The sequence below is a fragment of the Cynocephalus volans genome, chromosome 6 (genome assembly GCF_027409185.1).
Source record: "Cynocephalus volans isolate mCynVol1 chromosome 6, mCynVol1.pri, whole genome shotgun sequence".
In the NCBI taxonomy this organism is placed as follows: Eukaryota; Metazoa; Chordata; class Mammalia; order Dermoptera; family Cynocephalidae; genus Cynocephalus; species Cynocephalus volans.
Window position 1 is genome coordinate 94,903,034 of NC_084465.1, and position 18,375 is coordinate 94,921,408.

General features: G+C 45.4%; 1 non-coding gene across 1 annotated transcript; it reads right to left on the reverse strand.

Annotated features, from left to right (window-relative positions):
- Positions 1-13,342: 13,342 nt before the first annotated feature.
- Positions 13,343-13,559, reverse strand: LOC134381330 (small nucleolar RNA U3). The gene has a single exon (XR_010023935.1). It is a non-coding gene; the product is annotated as a small nucleolar RNA U3 (small nucleolar RNA).
- Positions 13,560-18,375: the final 4,816 nt, after the last annotated feature.

Below are 18,375 nucleotides of genomic sequence, written 5' to 3' on the forward strand. Positions count from 1 at the left end.
ACAAAGAAATGATAAATTTTGCAGTGATGAATTTGCTAACTCCCCGGATTTGATTATCACACACTGGATACATGTATTGAAATATAACTCTGTACCCCACATATATGTACAATCAATATTTTCAATTAAAAAATAAATTCCTTTAAATTAAGAAGAAAAGAAGGTAGAAGTTAAAGAAATCATTTTCTAAAATGTAAATAAAATAGTTTTATACTTTCTCCTCATTCTCTCAACTTGTCATGGTGTTTTTTATGTGCTATTTAATGTCATTCTAAGTAAAGAAAAATTAAAGTTTTGAATTATTAGCATAAATTATATAATTCATCTGTACATTGTACAACATTCATTTTAAGTGTAAATATATGAGCATAAACTTATGGAGAATTAGTGAAATTATGTAATTTGTATTTCACAGCTCAAACATACATATGGATTTTGTTCTTTTGAAAACAATGGAGATGCTCACAAAACTAACTCAACTGTTTTTATTTCACCTCCTGATAAGTGCACATTCTATCAACACCATACCTTTGGCTGATTAATTTGTGAGGAAAGTTGTCATGTGATTAATTTTCTTAATTGAATGTTATTAACATACATTTTTCTTCTTAATGGCTACTAAAAAAAAAAAAAAGGATGAGTGGCTCTGATCCAGGCGCCACCTCTCAACCCTGTGATGCCCCTGGGGGGGGGTATAGGGAGGCCACCACTACTGCTGGAGGCTGTTGCTGCTGCTGCTAGGACCCCCAGGACCCTCTGCAAGGCCACTGCCACTGCAGGACCTGTAAGCTGCTGCTACTGCTGAGGACTGAGCTCGTGTCATCTGCCAACAGCTCCCGGAATCTTTCCCAATTACCTAGCATGGACCTGTGTGTGAGGGATCTGGGAACCCAGCCTGGCATGTGAGTGGTCTGGGGACCCAGTCTGTACAATGCGTTTGAAGAGTTTGAGCCCTAGCTTTGACAATATAAATGGAAACTTATATAACTAAAATAACTAAAATAACGAAAACATTTTGGCTTTAGTTATGATTTGCCTTACTTTACAAAACCATCATAATTATATTCAGATATACCCAACTTAAAACCATGTTTCCATAATAAAAGCAAATTTTTAACAATATATGTAAATGGAGATTAAAAAGGTGGTTGATTTATAACCTTTCAAATATTTATTCAAATGGCCAGCTGTTTCATATTAACCAAATCAAGCACCTTTCATTAATTAACTTAATTGAAGTTAATAATTAAAACCTTGGGTCTCCAGGCCATTATAAAGGCCAGGATTTTATTTTTAGCCAGTGAAGATGTTAAACCTTTAAAAATCCAGTTGTTCAATTTATCGAAACTTGTTTCCCACTGGCACCTTTGTAACAAAATCTGAACACTAAAAACAAGTCAGCTGTGCTAATATACTTACATAAGTAATTAAAAACTCCACAGCAGAGTAGGCAACAAAATATACTGCCACCATAAACTTCTGATGGAAGGACATCACGTTAATTAAAAATTACCTCAGTGCCACTGTAAACAATTCATTTACATTTCGAACTCTGTGTTGATTCAAGAAAGAAATATCTTAACTCATTAAACAACAAAAGTAGACCTCACCCCAAACCCTATTATTGAAGTCAGAAACCACATTTAATTAAAATGAAGCATTAATAATATATTTTAGTAGATGCAGGCTCTTCTCTTAATTTCCCCAGGTGGAAATGTTATCACTTGGCCTTTAACTTCTGACTAAAATTTAAAAGGTGGGAGTCACCCCAAACTAAACTCTTAAGACTGGTTTTAAAATATGGTTTTGGAGTTTGAAACCCTCCATCCTCCCAATAAATGGTAAGCTACTATGTATTTTCAGCCCCTATGTTTCTGAGAGTGCCAGTGATGACAAAATTCGCATTTTTGAGTGAGCCAATTTTTTGCCTTTTCCTTCCAAAGGTCTTAGAAGGTACAGAGTAAGATGTCCCACAGCCAGGCAGTGACGGTTTTTGTTCAATGTCCCATCATTTTTGGTGTGATTTCCTTTGAATGGACTCCAATTCTAGATTCAACAACGTGTTAAAGAAAAGAACTTGATGAATCACAGGAAGACGAGCGAAAACTGAAATCGGGCATTTTAACAAATCTTTCGGGGCTGTATTTTCATATTCCGTATCGCATTCTTTACCAGTTTGAACACATGAATGAACTCTACCATAGGGCTAAAAAGCACCCATGCCCAGATGAGGACAAAGGAAATGATTTTTAAAAGACAGAGCCCCAAAGAAATCAGGACAAAGCAGGTTGTAGTTTTCAAAGTGATGAGTAATTTGGATCTCATTCAGATATTCTGTGTTCAAAGAATAGACTCAGTTTAGATCAAGGCTTTGAAAGAAGAGTTGGCTGACAAAAATTGCTCTTTAATGTAACTTTCATGATCCTGGGAAGTTCAGTGAGAAGGCTGTGTGTCCTGCCAAGGCCTCCCTCCTGGGACTGGTTTAAAACAAGGTTATGTGCAAATGTTTTCATGGTTGATGGACCTTAGTCAATGTTGGAAGATTTAAAAAAATAATAATAACCTATGTTTGCTTATGCACAAAAATGTTTGCATGCAGATACCCCCGGACCAGCCACCATGAATCCATTCTATACCTGTTCACTGAGCACTTGCCACAGTGCTGGGCTCCAGCTGTTTTGAGACTGAGCCCCTAAGAATTTTTTTGTCTGTGGTGGCTTCACCCCCATATCAACCGCACTAAAATGTTACCACATTTCAAATACATTTTTTCCTGTAAAAGTTTTGAGATGATTTTTATACTTTTGCTTTTGGAATTATTTGGTCATAGGAATATTTCATTAATAACTGCCTATGATTTCTCTGGTGTCTATGCAGACTTTCTTGCAAGGTGAGATCTACAGATGGTTTGCAAATATAAAGGCATTTATGCAAGTATTAAATTTATCCTGCTAAAGTTGTCACACTGCCGTGGACATTTGAAATTTAGTAATTTCAATTTCAATTTTTGCCTTTTTTTTTTAAATTTTGAAGACAATAGATTTTATATTCAGGTCCCTGACATTTTCACAGTCCTCTGGAAAGTGTGAAGGTCTTAGTGCTGCACCTAAAGTGCTTAATTAACTAAATGGTACTATTGAGGCTCTGGTGTTTTACCAGGGAAAGAGATAAAGAAGATCATTGCCCTCATGCAACCTGAAATCTACTGGGAAAATGGACAATGAAGTCAGGAGTAACAGTAAAGCGTGATGATGTCACAATCAGGGATGCTTGGAAAGCCCTTAACACCAGCGCTGGAAGGATATAGGGCAGTGGGTCAGCTCTGGAAGATGGTGTCTGGAGTCTCATTCTCCGCATTGGCTCAGCCTCTCTACACCCACTTGCATGTTTCCTTCCATAAAGCAAGGCTCAGAGAGGTCATGCTTTCCTTAGACTAAGATTTTCTCATTCACAGGGTGGTTGTAAGGATTCAGGAAGACTTTGCCAACAGTGCTTGTGGTAAACTTCCATATAAAACTGTTAGGAATTTTAATCATAATACTAGCAATATTGTTGTCATCACACTCAAACTCCATGTCTTCAGGGGGCTGGGGAAATCTTGGCCTAGTTTGGTCTGGCCTCCAGTTCCCAGGAGGCAGAGGCCTGTGCAAAGGCATAGACATAGTGGGGTTTCTGGGGAATTCAGCAATTTGTTGACAAGTAAGATGGTAATGATGCTTATGGGAAATAAGCATATTGTGTGGCCAGTTCTTTCTCCTCAGTGGGGACCACTGGTTCTTACTTCCCAAGGAAACAGCTTCCTTCCTTCCCTCCCTCCCTCCTTCCTTCCTGTGGGCATCATCACTTGCAGCAAATGCTCTTGCTTTATGACTGTAAGCTCCTGGAAAGCTGTAGACAGACCGTTTCTTTCACCAGTGAATGCACAGCACAAGTGCGGTGTCAGACCCATAGTGGGCTCTAAATAAAGATCATGCAATGATGAATGTGGGAATGGATAACTATAATCCCTGTGCTTTTTTCTAGCACTAGTCTTTAGCAACATGATGAGTTTTACTTTGATTATGCAAAAATCTAATATCATTAGACACTTTACTCTTGTAAAAGTTACACCGTAGCTTTCTATTACATAGAAAGACAGGAGTGGGGTCACCTCCTGGCCCTGACGCTTAATAACTGTGGGACCAGCAAGTCACTGTTCCTCAGAGTCTCAGCCTTCTCTTCAACAAAATCCTAGCGCAGAGGACTGTTGTAAAGATCAGGCGATCATCTTTGCAACAAGAAGCTGTTAAGAGGGTGAGGAAGAAGAATGTGTGATTGAAGTGGCTGGAAGAGCCATTGCCCCAGCCCTGTCCTTCTGGCATGTTCCAGGTGGACACTCCCTGAGTAGGATGCTGGATTCCGAGGAATTGAGTCATGAACAAAGCCACAGAGACAGGGAGCAGAGAGAGAGAGCACAAGAGCGCCACACAGCATGAGCCTGGCCTTTTCTAGGGAGCAGAGCCTCTCCAGTGTTTCATTCCATTTGCACAATGTGGGATCTAATGGTTCCAGTTGTAAGATGCTCAGGCCAGGCCACCTGGAGCTGGTGAGATGTGGGTCTCCACTCCCAGTCCCTTCCATGTGCCATCCCTTGGATTAAGAAGCCCTCCGTAATCTTGGGCACACAACCTCATTAATGAGCTTTCTCTGGTGCTGGGCCTCTGGAGGGTAGGGGGGAATTGACAATCCTCCTTATGGAAGCTACAGAGATGCAATTCAATCAAAATTTTAGCAGGAGTCAAGAGAGGGAGTAGACCATTGTCCTGGAGGGTTTAAAGGCTAGAAAAGCTGACCCACATGGGAAGAAAAGAGGACAGAGGTTTGCTGTCTGGAACACGGAAGTGATCCAATGGCAATTTTTAAGCCTATAACACGTTTCAAGATCAAGGATGCTTTCTGGATGCTTTCTTCTTTGAAGATAGAAGAGAAAATAGACTTAAAATACAGGACAAAAGAACTTTTTGACAGTTTTGGAACAGGCTTACAGAGCAACTAAGGGCATCCCTGACCAGAAGGTTTTAAAGATGAAACAGGAGCTCATTGCCTGAACCATGAGGCTTCAGTCCTGTTAGGAGGCAAGACCCACTGGAAACCAGCACAGTCCTGAGACTCCTGTTAGTTCTTCAGTACCTGAGACTCCTAACCAGTTAGGGCAGACCTAACCATGGTTGGCTGCCCAACAACCATCACCAACCCTTTCTCCCTTACTCACTTCTTACTATAGAGGCCAAAAGACCAGATCTGACTTTCTTGGCTTTCCTGGAAGCTAAAGGTAAGCATATATCATTGGCCCATGAAACACCAAGGGAGACTGGCTGAGGGACACTTGGAAGAGAGTTTGTTTCCTGACAAGAGGAGAGGGCACATGAGAGCACAGCCTCCCACTTGCTGGGCTGTCTTTGTGTGTCCTGCCTTGCGACATAGCAGTAGGAGGACGCAATGCCCAGGGCTCTGGCAGCCATTTCATATCTAAAAGGAAAAATCCAAAAGCATCTGAGGTACCCCCTGCTGGCGCTCTGACACCTCGAACTGCCGGCCAATTCTGTACTGGCCCATCTTCATTAAGTTATGAAAATCCTTAGATTCTCTTTATTAAACTACTATCCGTCTGGCACCCTGTTACTTGTGGCAGAAAGCATTCCTAACGAATGCACCAGATTGCTGGCACAACACAAAGCACCAGAGAGCATAGCCAGGCCTGTCTCTAGAAGGCTGTCCTGGGGCTTTGCCTCACATGTGCTGAGAGGCCGGGAGAGCTGAAGGCCCTTCCTATGAATTCATGCAGCAGGCAGCCAGAGGGAGGGGAGTGCGCATCCCAATTCTGAAGCAAAGGAAGTCCACGCACTACTAAATCTGAAGCCCAGCAAGAGTCCAGCCTCTGTGGGCACTTGCTGCTCAGGAATTTGCAGAGGGCAGATGTGCTGGTGGAAACACCTTCTTCTAAGGCCATGCCCTGTGAACAAGAGTCACCTGGTGCACCTGTCCCTCACATTCTGACCCAGCAGGCCTGAGAAGGGCCCAGGATCCTGCATTTTAACTAGCATTCCATATGATTCTTATATATGCTAACATTTGAGAGCTGCAGCATTGTGGACCAACACAGGAATGTGCAGAGAGGATAACAGCTCCTTCCTGTGACTCTAGTTTTGCTTGTATTTAGCAAACACATTTTGGGGGAGAACTGAACTCTTCCAGGATTCATGATGGAGATGTATATTTATCCAAGTTTTATCTTCAAGCTGCAGGTTTGGAAAATTGTCTGACAGCTTCTATAGACACGGAACTAGCTGCAGAGGATGAACAGGGGCTGTGTTATCTCACAACTTCCACAGATTTGAAAGTGCAGCCATGGATGCAGAAGGCCAGTGCCAGGGTCTCCTGACAACTTTGCCATTGCTTGTGTTATTGGGGAAGAATTGGAGTGATCCAGAGCATGAAAAGGGTCAGAGCTTAAGAGAAACCCAGACTCCTCATCCTCTGGAACAAGCCAGAAGTGTCTCTGAGATCTTTCACTCTCGTGACCCTGGGTCCCACCCCCAGGGGCCTCGTGGAACTTTGTTAGTGCGGTTGTTTATGTGGCTCTGTAGAAAGATGAATAATGGCTCCCAATATGTCCACATCCTACTCCCTGAGCCTGTGGATATATGACATCATAGGGCAAAAGTGCTTTGTAGATGTGATCAAGTTAAGAATTTTGAGACTGGAGATTGTCCTGGATTATCCAGTGGACATAATGGCATCACAAGAGTCCACAAAGGAGGGAGGTGGGAAAGTTGGAGGAGGAAGCAGGAGAGGTGGTGATGGAAGCAGAGGGTCTGTGTCAGAGAGATCAGCAGATGCTGCACTGCTGGCTTTGAAGATGGAGGAAGGGGCCTGGGGCCAAGGAATGCCTCTAGATGCTGGAAATGGCAAGAAAAGTCATTCTGCCCTAGAGCCTCCAGAAGGAGCATTGTCCTGTCCACACCTTGATTTCAGCCTAGTGAGACCCATTTTGGGCTTCCAACCTTCAGAATTGTAAGGTAATACATTCATGTTCTTTTTTCAGCCACTGAATTTGTGGTAATTTGTTATAGCAGCAATAGGAAACTGATACAGGCTGAAAGTACCAGTTCCTGTTCTAAATATTTTACATAATAGCTCATGAAATCTCCACAATGACTATAGACTGAATGTTTGTCTCCCCCCAGAACTCATAAGTTGAAATCACAGCCCCCAGTGTTAGGGTACTAGGAGGTGAAGCCATTGATAGGTGATTAGATCATGAGGCAGAACCCTCATGAATGGGATTAGTGCCCTTATAAAAGAGACTCCAGCGAGCTGATATGCCCCTTTCACCATGTGAGGACTCAGCAAGAAGGCACCATCTATGAGCCAGGAAGCCACGCCATACACCAAATCTGCCAGTGCCTTGATCTTGGACTTTCCAACCTCCAGAACTGTGAGAAATAAATGACTGTTTATAAGCCACCCAGTCTACGGTAATTTGATCTAGCAGCCCAGAGGGACTACGACAACAACCTAAGGAGTAGGTTATATTATCTGCATTTTACAGATGAGGAAACTAAGGCACAGAAAATGCAGGTAGGTGTCGTAGCCATGGGCACACAGGGAGCAGGCAGCAATGTCCCTGCTCTGCCCACTGCTGCTATTATTATAAACACAATTACTCCCTGCTTTGGGGGCAAATGGCTTCATCCACTAGTAAAGAAAATGTGTTCCAGTGAAGGTCCTGGTCACTGGCAGAAACTCTCCCCAGAACTTCCCAGACAGAGTGGAACTGTGTGAAAATTCCTTCTTCTAGGTACTAAGACCACCTCCATCAACCATCTGTGCCACCACCCTCCCACCTAATATTTCTGGATCACTAGCAGGAGCCAAGGGCTTTGCATTTATAGTCACATTTCCTCCTCACTCCACTTGTAGCCAGAGAGAGGGTCAGCATGTCAGACAGCAAGGCTCAAAGTTTTCACACCAGGAATTATTTCGTGTGTGTTTTTAAGAGAGTAATGGAGACTCTGCTAAGAAACATTAAGAAACATAATAGTCCACATTTTGAGCTCAGACCTTTAAAAGGACTTCGTATATCCCATTTTTGCATATCTTTCGATAATTCATTGGTAAACATATGGAGAATCTCATTTAAAACTTAATTTTGGCTTTCTTAAACTTACACATAAGTTTGAGTTTTTTAGAGAAGCAGGTTTATTCTATGGCAGTATGATTATGCTGCTGAGGATACAAGGGCCTGCCTAAGCTGTGCGTCTCTTTCTTTGTTAATTCCCAGAAGGAAGAGAATAGGAGAATTTATCCATGACCTTCTGCACTCGATGATTGTGTGAGCCCTTTTGTGGGGCCCTCAATGCTCCCATGGCGAGAGCGGCCATCAGAAGCACCCTTACTTTAACAACAGAAAGCATCTCCTCATTGGTTGGGGATTGGTGTGGATCTCGAAGCTCTGCCCGGGTTTCCGTTGATGATGGTGTAGGTGGCCCTCCATGCACCTGGCTGGGATTGCCCTTGTCTTCAACTGTCAAATTGACAACTCCCACTGCTCCTTCCTTGACTGTGGCTTGAAATTGCAAACAAAGCAGACAGTAACTGTCAATAATCTGAAAAAACATAGCAAAGACCAATTACTGAGTTCTTACCATATGCTTGGTACTGAGTATGTTGCACACATCATCTCACTTAATAATAAATAATAACATAGGAGGGTTATGGCCCGGAAGAAGCCACGCTCCACCTCTGAGCTTTCCTTGAACTTGGGCGAGGCTGCAAGATTAACTTCTCGCCTGCAGAATGTAGCTGAACGATGTTTGCCGTGGCTGGGCTAGGCTGTGCTGGGGTAGGAGGGTTAAGAGGACAGCAGCTGTGTCTCCTCTCTTCACCCTTTCTCCCTCTGCAACCTGAATGCAGACAAGCACAAAACCCAAGGGATGATGGAGTCACAGGGAGGAGCTTGGGTCCCCGAGTCATGGCATGGAGGGGCAAAGCCTGGTGGCCAGGAACACCTGACCTGAACTATTGCTGAATCAGAAACAAACGTCTATTGAGTTCAAGTGACTGTACCTTCTTCTCTGCGTTTGTTCTCACAGCCTCGCCTGCCTGAAACAAGACGACCAGACAAGCAGAGCGCTAGGACCCTAAGCGGAGGGACCAGGATCGAAGTGCACTGTTTGACCCCAGAGCCTCTACAAGACCCTGCCCTCTTCTCTAATGAAGAAAACCAATTTCACCCTTCCCACCCCTTGCCCATAACTAATATGACCATTTTCTAAGAAACCATATAAATCAATTATTTGGAGCCTTATTGTTCCTGTGTTTTTATTGTAATACATCACAAATACTTGTTGCGAGTAGGTGTGATGAAAATAAATCAATAAATGAAAAATCAGCTTTCCCATAGATAATTTCACGAGCTATCATTAGCACATTCCTTTGATCTGGAAGCATAAAGCACTGTTTTGGTGCTTACCTCTGACATGCTACTGGTGAATAGTAATCTGTTTGCAGATATCTTATTAAAAAGTAATACCAATAAACTGACAAGAAGAAATATCTTAGAATTTCAGTTAGTAGGAAAGTGAATCTAGAGACAGTAAGATGATGTCAAAAAGCCCTTGTGTTCAAAGAGAAGTAATTTGAGATATGAGGTTTCAGGAGCAGTGTCTGATTAATTGACCTGCATATCATTAATCATTAGCCTTAAGCCTGATACCATGGGGTGATGGGTCCGGGACAGGAACTAATTTGTCTATCACACCTCAGCAAACCTGGGCAAGTTGTTTGCTTTCCATAAAAGGGGCTCTGGAAAATTCTTAGAATATGCATTCAGGATGGAATATAGCTGGGATGAGGCGGGGACACTGAACATACTGTCACACAGAAACAGCTCTGTGGTCAGTTATCTTGACCTGATTCCTCTGGTTCTTGTTTAAGTAAGATCTATTGGTCTATCTTCTATTTTTCCCTCCTCTCACAAAAATCATAGAATTCCTGAGCTGGAAAACTAGACTAGTGGTTCTCAGCCCTGTCTGCATATCAGAGTCTCCTACGGGGCTTTTCAAAAGAATTCCTGAGTTCTATTCCAATTCAGCTGGTCTGGGGTAAGGCCTAGGATTTAGAATTTCCTAAACCTGTCCAGATAATTCTAATATGCAGTGCAGGGTGAGGAACACGGTGGAGTCCAGGTTTAAGGAAGGCATACAAGAGTCAAGGAGAGTGCCTGCCCTTGGGGGAGCGGGGGAGGCCTGAGCCCCCAGTGCATCTGGGCTCAGCAGGAAGGAGTGCTGTGATCAATTACTGCTGTCTGCTGTGTGTCCAGGAGGGGGCCTTGGTGACACATCTGCTATCTAATGCCTTCAGATTGCAGTTAAGTGAACGAAAGGTCAGACCATAGTCTCCTGGATTCCAATAATCTCTGCTCTCAACCAGTTCTGCTAGTCAAGCCCACCTAAAAGCCCATTGCTTAGGCCAGTCCTTCACCTCCTGATATGGTCCAGAGCCAGAGGACTAGTTCTCTGTCCACACTGATCACAGCAGATGTCAGCTAATAAACACCCATACCGAGTTGTGCTAATGCTAGAGGATGCTGAAGGAACAGAACAGAGGTTACCAGAGATGGGAAAGGAGGAGAAGAAAGAGGGTAAGAGAGGAATTGGTAAAGGGCTACAAAAAATGATTACATTGTATAACATTGAATATACTAATTATCCTGATTTGAGCATCACATATTACACACAGACATTGATATTCAACTCTGTACCCCACACATGTGTACAATCAACTATATCACTATAAAAAGAAAAAGAAGAAAGGAAGTTTTTAGGTCCAGAAAAGGGAAAAAAAAGTGACTGAGCACCCAAGTCACAGTGGTCAGTTTAAGAGCTGGGCTGAGACCACAGCAAAGGTCCCTGCCTCCTCAGACCTTCCCTGCACCTGGTGGTAGGAACTTTAAGCACAAGTTCCATAGCAAGCACCCTCCCAGAGCCTTCCCTCAGGCCCTGCCCTTTGGGGCCGCACACATGGCTCCTGGAAGAACCCCTCCGCACTTGCTGGGGACAGCCCTGAGCTGCCAGCCCAGCTCTGGGAGGTGGATATCTCCATCCCACTCTTTGGCCACACAGTCAATACGTGTTGTCTGGCTCCCACTTGGCTCCCTCCCTGCTGCTGGGTCCATGGTAAACAGTGTCCCCAACATTCCACCTAAGTTAGCTCTGGCTCTGATCCAATGGATGGTCTTTCCGGGGTCAGGGCAGGGGAGCCAAAGAGCCCCGTGTGAGGCTGAGTGTGATTGATAGGCATATCTCAAATTGAAGCAATTCTCACTACTGAATGACAAGGCTCACCTCACACTTCAGGAAGGACGTAGCCTCTAAACTGCATGGTGTCCTGGAGGATGGCCGTCCACCTGCGTGTGCATCAGTCACCTGAGCAGCATTGTAACCAGGCAGGGCAGGATGCTTGGTCTCCTTCAGCCCTGCCTTCCTCCCCTTCTCCACCCCGATGGAGAGGAGGCCTTTTCACCCAGTAACACAACAACTTAGGCTGCAGGGTGTGGCCACATGAGCAAGGGGATGTTAGCTTGTCTGGGAGACAATAGAAGGAGCCAGAGCTGGGAAACAAGGGTGTCCCCAGCTTGGGATACGGTGTAGCCCAAGGGGCAAGGGTAAGAGAGCCAGAACAGGGAGGAAGGAGGAGCAAGAGAGGTGGACAGGAAAGAGGGCAGTGGGGGTTGGACCTCAGGGACTTCTGAAGGCTGCCCAATAGCCCCCAGACAACAGCAAGCGGTGCTGGGCTCTGGGTGGATTTTCCACCAGTGGCTGTTTCTTGGCACTGGTCTCTTCCCACACACCTTTCCAGTTCTCTGTGGGACACCATGTCAGGGTCATGTGATTTGGGGTCTCCAAGCCCTAGAGATCTGTGGTTCAGGAGATCTGGGGGGACTGGCATTTTTGTTTTAATCTCCCTCCAGTCATTCTGCTGCAACCCAGGTTTTAAATGTTCCTACACTAAAGATAAACAACTATCCAACCCAAATTTTCTAACACAATCCCTATTTCACAGAACTTAGCAATGAAGGTAATTTATACTAAAATGGGAATCATTTTGTTTTTCTATCGAAGTCCTTGAAAGTAAATTCATTTATATATTTAAAACTCTGTTGACTAATCTTGTGATCCAGTCTGGGGGTTTGCAAAGTTCTATTACTGTACACCAAGAGTCTCTTGATTGTTAAAAAGAAGATGGAGAAGGTCATCTTCAAAAGGATCCCCGAAATCAGCTGAACAGATATTTTTCAAAGGAAGACATACAAATGGCCAACAGATACATGAAAAAATGCTCAATATTACCAGTGATCAGGGAAATGCAAATTAAAACCACATTGAGATACCACCTCACTCCAGTTAGACTGGCTATGATCAAAAAGATGGTGAATAACAAGTGCTGGTGAGGGTGTGGAGAGAAGGGAACACTACTGCACTGTTAGTGGGACCGTAAATTAGTGCAACCACTATGGAAAACAGTATAGAGGTTTCTATAACAACCACAGACAGATCTTCCAGACGATCCAGCAATCCCTATTCTGGGTATGTACCCAGAGGAATGGAAATCATCATGTTGAAGAGATACCTGCACTCCCGTGTTTATTGCAGCTCTGTTTACAATAGCCAAGATATGGAACCAACCTAAATGTCCATCAGTGGATGATGGGGTAAGGAAACTGTGGTATATATACACTGTGGAATACTACTCTGCTGTAAAAAAGAATGAAATATTCCCATTTGCAACAACATGGACGAACCTGGAGAAACTTACGTTGAGTGAAATAAGCAAAGCACAGAGGGATAAATACCACATGTGTTCACTCATACATGGAAGCTAAAAGAGAAAGGAAGAAAGGAAAGAAAGTGCTGTGGTCTAACATTCCTAGGGCTACAAAGCAGAGTGGAGGGGGGAGGGGAAGGGGGGGAGAGAGGTTAGGGGATAATTTGGTGGGGACACGGGGTACAGAAGTAATTTCTGGTAATGGGTATACCCGCAGTATGAATCTGGCTCTCACATCACGGGCCAATTGGGGGGGGTGACAATTAGCTTTATATGTAATAAATATTCTTGTTAAACAAAAAGTTAAGATCCTACCTGACAGCCCCGCATGGTAAAACAAAACGCTGTATGTATGAAACTTCATAACATAATCATAAAAACCAACCCTCACTGCTGAACAAACACCTGAATTAAAACAAAGCTCAAACTCACCTTATCATGCAATTTATTCTTTTCTAACCAACGTTAATCCGAAACCACTCAGACTGCGTTCTCTCCCCCTTACTTTTCTAAGTGAAAAGCAAGAACGATCATCAATGGTTAATAGCAGTTGCAACGATGCAACACTAAGAACCAGCTTCACGCTCAGGAAAGAACACTACACCTCTTCCTCGTGGTTTTCGGTGCTCTACACATTCAGAGAAACTTCTCTAGTTACAAACTATAGAAATGATCCCTGAAAGTATAGTCTTAAGTTTGGAGTTTCAGCCTCCGCTGGGTCTATAGTGGCGGTGCACCTTTAACTGATGGCTACTGCCCCCGTGTCTAGCTCCACAGGAAAATAAATAGGAAAATAGGCTCTGAAATACAATCTTTTCAAATTCTATCATTTCACAACACGTTTTAACATTTTAAGAGAGACATGATTTTTTAAAAATGTTTTAAACAGCCATACTTCATTAACATATTGTTGAATGACAGCCAATCAAAACCGGCATCTTTAAAGCCGAGCACGTGTTCTGGTAAAGCCGCCCGGCCCTCTAGAGGAAAGGGTTGGCCTTTGCCGCTGCTAGTGAGAATCAAGCTGAATCTGGGGAAGATAAATCTTAGCAATTGCTCACTACAGCTATGGCTATCCTGAGTTTGACTTTCAAACGCTAGTAAGAGACAATCACCATGACTACGGCAGGGAGGGGAACTGAGTGACAGACCCAGCGCTTGGATACAGAGCCTTCTGGGTCTTGTACTGTTGTTTGCACTAGCTGTTCACACATTTCAAATTTTTAAAATAAAGATAGTTGTTTGGGGGAGGAGAGAGGATCTCCAAAATGAACGATTGTAATGGCCTCTTCCAAAATGAGTTTGCATTGATCCTATTCATTCATCACCACTAACTCCACTTCACGTATAAGGGCTTCAGAGTCTACGGAACAAGCTGGAAAGTCAGGCCTGAATATCTGATCTGTTAGACCCTGTGGCCTGACCACATCTAGCATCCTTGCTAGTCCTGATCACATTTTGAGCCTTATGATGAGGCCAAATTTGGCACGAGAGCAAGGGCGAGTCTGGGTTTCCTTAGTTATGCATCCCTGCTTAGCACAGTGCCTGAAGCACACAGTAGGCACTCAGAGCTAAGGCCCCTGTGACCCCTGCCCAGGACTTCCTGGATGCCCACTGCTCACCTGCCTCGCTGCAGCCAACACAGAAAGCCCTCAGAGAGAAGAGCCCTCGGGAGCCCCTGGGAGCCGGCCCGTGTCAGGCACCCAAGAACACAATGCTATCGTGCCACTTAAGGCAGCTCAGCACAGAAACACAGAGATTATCATCACCTCCAAATCCCCTCAGCTGTCAGATGCCACCTGGCAGGACAATGGACAACAAACATCAGGTAGCAAAAGATGTCTTGACCAACTATGGTTTCTCAAGCTTGCCCCTGCGAGGAGCTATCCATCCTGCAAACAGTATCAGGATTGGAGGCCTCACCTTCCTGTCCCACAGGTGCCATCAGGTTCTGCAAGCTTGTATTCATCAGTCACGGGTTGGGGCTATCCCCGAAATGTCCAGAAATGAAAGAGCAACAGTAGCCCACAGGGAAAGGCAGGGCAGACCCTACCTGGATCCATGTCCTTGATCTTCATTTGACCTTCATCCAAGAGCTGAGCTCACTGCACCCTCCAAGAGAGACTGGACCTCGATCGTTTCTCCTGGCCCTAAAACCTAGTGTCCCAGACTGTTCCAGCCACATTCCCCAGCCCCATCCCAGGAAAGGCCTGACTTGACTGCCTATGTCTTCAGAGCTCTCCAGGCACTTCCAAGCTGGGCTCTTTGCTTCTTAAGATCCACTCTCAGAGTGCTGGTCAAGATGGCAGAATAGATGGTCCCCAGTGTCACTCTCTCCCACAAGTCAACCAATGTACAACTATAAAAATGTAACATCAGCCAAGCTGGGGCTGCTGGAGCTCAGGGGAAGAGGAGGAGAGACCTACAGAGTTTGTGAAGGGGGAGAAACCACAATGAGAGAAAGAAAAAACTGCTCTGAGCGTTTCAGGCTGTGGCCACTTTAAGGCTGAAGCTGATGAGCACAAGGAGCAGGAGCCAGCAGAAGCCATAGCTGTACCCTTCAGATGGAGTTACTCAGAGGCAGCAGGGGTGAAGAGGGCCTTGGTGGGCCCCAGGACATCAAAACCACTAATAGGGTTCCCATGGACCCATGCAGGAGTGAGGAGCCAGAACAGCTGAAAAAGGGGAGCCATTCAGAGGCCGGTAAGTCATTGCAAGGGATCAGCGCAGGGCCTGTCCCATTGTAGTGTTTGCAGCATGGGCGGTGGGGGAGACGAGCCCACCAGGAGAACACTGGGGCACAGCAAGGACAGCCAATCCGCCCCCCAATCAGCACAGGACCACTCAGAGGAGACAGGTCAGGAATACAGTATTGCATGGGGTGCAGTTTGATGAAAAAACTCAGGCCCAGATCAGACTTTCTACACAACCCGGGTGCACTGGGTCTCTGGAGAGCTGGAAGTACCTATAAGGTCAACCATTAAGCCCTGAGCTGCACAAAAAGACTTCCTTAGGGAAATAGCAGCGAAGCAGTAATTTAACTCAACCACACAGCTCAAGTACTGGTTCCCACAGGAAGTTCTCCCATTTTAGAAGTAAGCAAAGTACAAAAAATTAGTTCCAGCCCATGCCCACCACCAGCACCTCAGGCCCACCAGAGGACATGAGGCATGGAGCCCAGGACCAGACCCCCACCCACATCCAGGCACACTGCCAGCACCTTGAGGCCCCACTCGGGGGCGCAGGGCATGTAGCTGAGGACCAGACCCCCCTCCCACAACCTGGCACACCACACCAGCACCTCGGGGCCCACCTGGGGACCAGACACTTGCCACAACTAGACACACTGCCAGCACCAAGGAGCATGCCAAACGCTTCACCTCCATGTGGGTGGCCCACCACAGCCACCACAATAACCACAGCTGCTGTGAAGGTGGCTAGATGCCACAACCACCACGCAGATGGTCTGCCAGCCACTGTAGTGCATTGACACAAGGAGAGTCACCAGCAGAGATGAAGAAAAGAAGAGGATGTCTCTCTCCACAAAGCCCATTTCAGAGTGACAGAAGAAGCATCTGCTCTATGATAATATTGGGGGACCTGATCACACCTTTCAGCATTGGACAGATCATTTGGGCAACAAATCAACAGAGTGACCTAGAGAAGAAATCTAGGGTGATTAACAGGGAGAGGGGGAGGGAGAAGGAGATGGAGAGAGATTGGACAAGGGGCATAAAGAATAGGTTGATTTGTAACAATGCAGATGCTAGTAATATTTATTTGATCAACATATGTCAACGTTGAACCCCCAAAATATGTATGATCAATTTTGATTCAATAAAAATTTTTAAAAAGATCTGCTCCCTATGAGAAGCTTCTACTTTTCTGAAAACCAAGTGCCACTGACAGGGACGCTTGGCACAAACTCGCTGATGGAGAGCCACCATCAATGAGATTCAGCTCCGGAGCTGCCCCGCTGCCCCCAGGGCCCCTGACCTTAATGTTGTCCTCAGAGTTCATCAAATGAAAACCCTAGTTCTGGGCTAGAAAAGCCTCCTAGGAGGTTAACAGCGAGTGGATAGAGCAATAAAAGTAATGGTTTAATTCTACAAGGATGAATAAACAGGCTGCTGTTTTCCCAAGTCTTAGCAGATAATTACTAAAGAGAGTTACAAAAAGCTGCCGGATCACAGCTGCCCCAGAAATGTCTGCTGCCCTGAGATCCGCTTGCCAAGCTGGGTCAAGGGGTTCATTCCACAGAGAAATTCCACGCAAGTCACTTTTCGGGAAAGACATCAGGCAAGGATCTCCACTGCTCTCTCTTCTTGCCCCTCCATCTCTGAGGTCTGTTTCCGCCATCACTGCAAAGTGCTCCCAGGTCGGAGCCTGTCTCCCTTGAGAGGCACCACAATAGTTTTAACACAATTTCTCAAGCAGCCTATTTCCCTTCTCTGTCTCCAGTTAGCAGCCATGGGGCAGGCCTTGACGAGGATGTTCAGAGGTACACCTGCAGCCTGAGCCTCCCGTGGCTGTCTGGGAGGTGGAGGGCATCCGGGGCTTGGAAGGCAGCCCTTAGGGAGCATGGCTCACCCAACCAGAAAGTTGGCCCCAGAGACTGAGAAAGAACAGGAACGAGTTGTGTAACCCGCACAGTACATGGGCCTCCCCTTCACCTCCAAACACACCCCACCTCCAGAGGGAAGTCTAACCCCAAAGCACTGTCAGGTCATGCAGATTTTACTGAAACTTTGATGGGGAGGTAGAAGAGATTGCTCCACATCTCAATTTAAAACATCTTTCAATCCCTTTGTAATATCTGTTTATTCCCCAAATTTCTCTCCTGCTACAGCTGCCTCATCCCTGAGATGCTCTCTCTCGTCCTTGGACTCTGCAGCCCTATGGGCTCCATCTGGATCAGAGGCATCACCTGCCTGTCCCCTGGGCCAGAGGCCCATCAGATTCTGCAATCGGCCCATGTTCACCATCAGGGCTTGGGGCTGTTTCAGCCTTGGGACTGGGTTAAACCTGTAGATGAAGATGTTCTTTATGGTTATGGTCATCTTCATGGTCACTGCTTGGGGTCCTACCTGCAGGTGAAGATGTATTTTATGAGTGCCCAGTTACACCATCAACTCCATACTTGCATGCCCTGTAACACCTGCCAAGTGGTACTTCAGCTGCAGAAATGGGGAGCTTTCTGTGCCCAAGGCCACCCCTCAGGCAGACAGCTCCAGGAGCCAAAAGTGCCCCCTTAACCTTTGGAACTAATTTAATACTCTTAGCACAGAACAGGGTCTCCTCTTTTCCTCTAACAAATCTTCAAACATCGGAAATGCTTTTCATGTCCTTCACAGACTCTGCTTTTCTCAAGGCTGACTGTATGACCCCTCAGTCCCTCCTCACATGCCAGGGTCCAAGTACCCTCAACACTGGGGTCACTCCCCACTGGGCAGACACCAGCTTGGTCTGCTCTTCTCCAGGGGTGATGCCAGGGTGGGCTGATGGGAT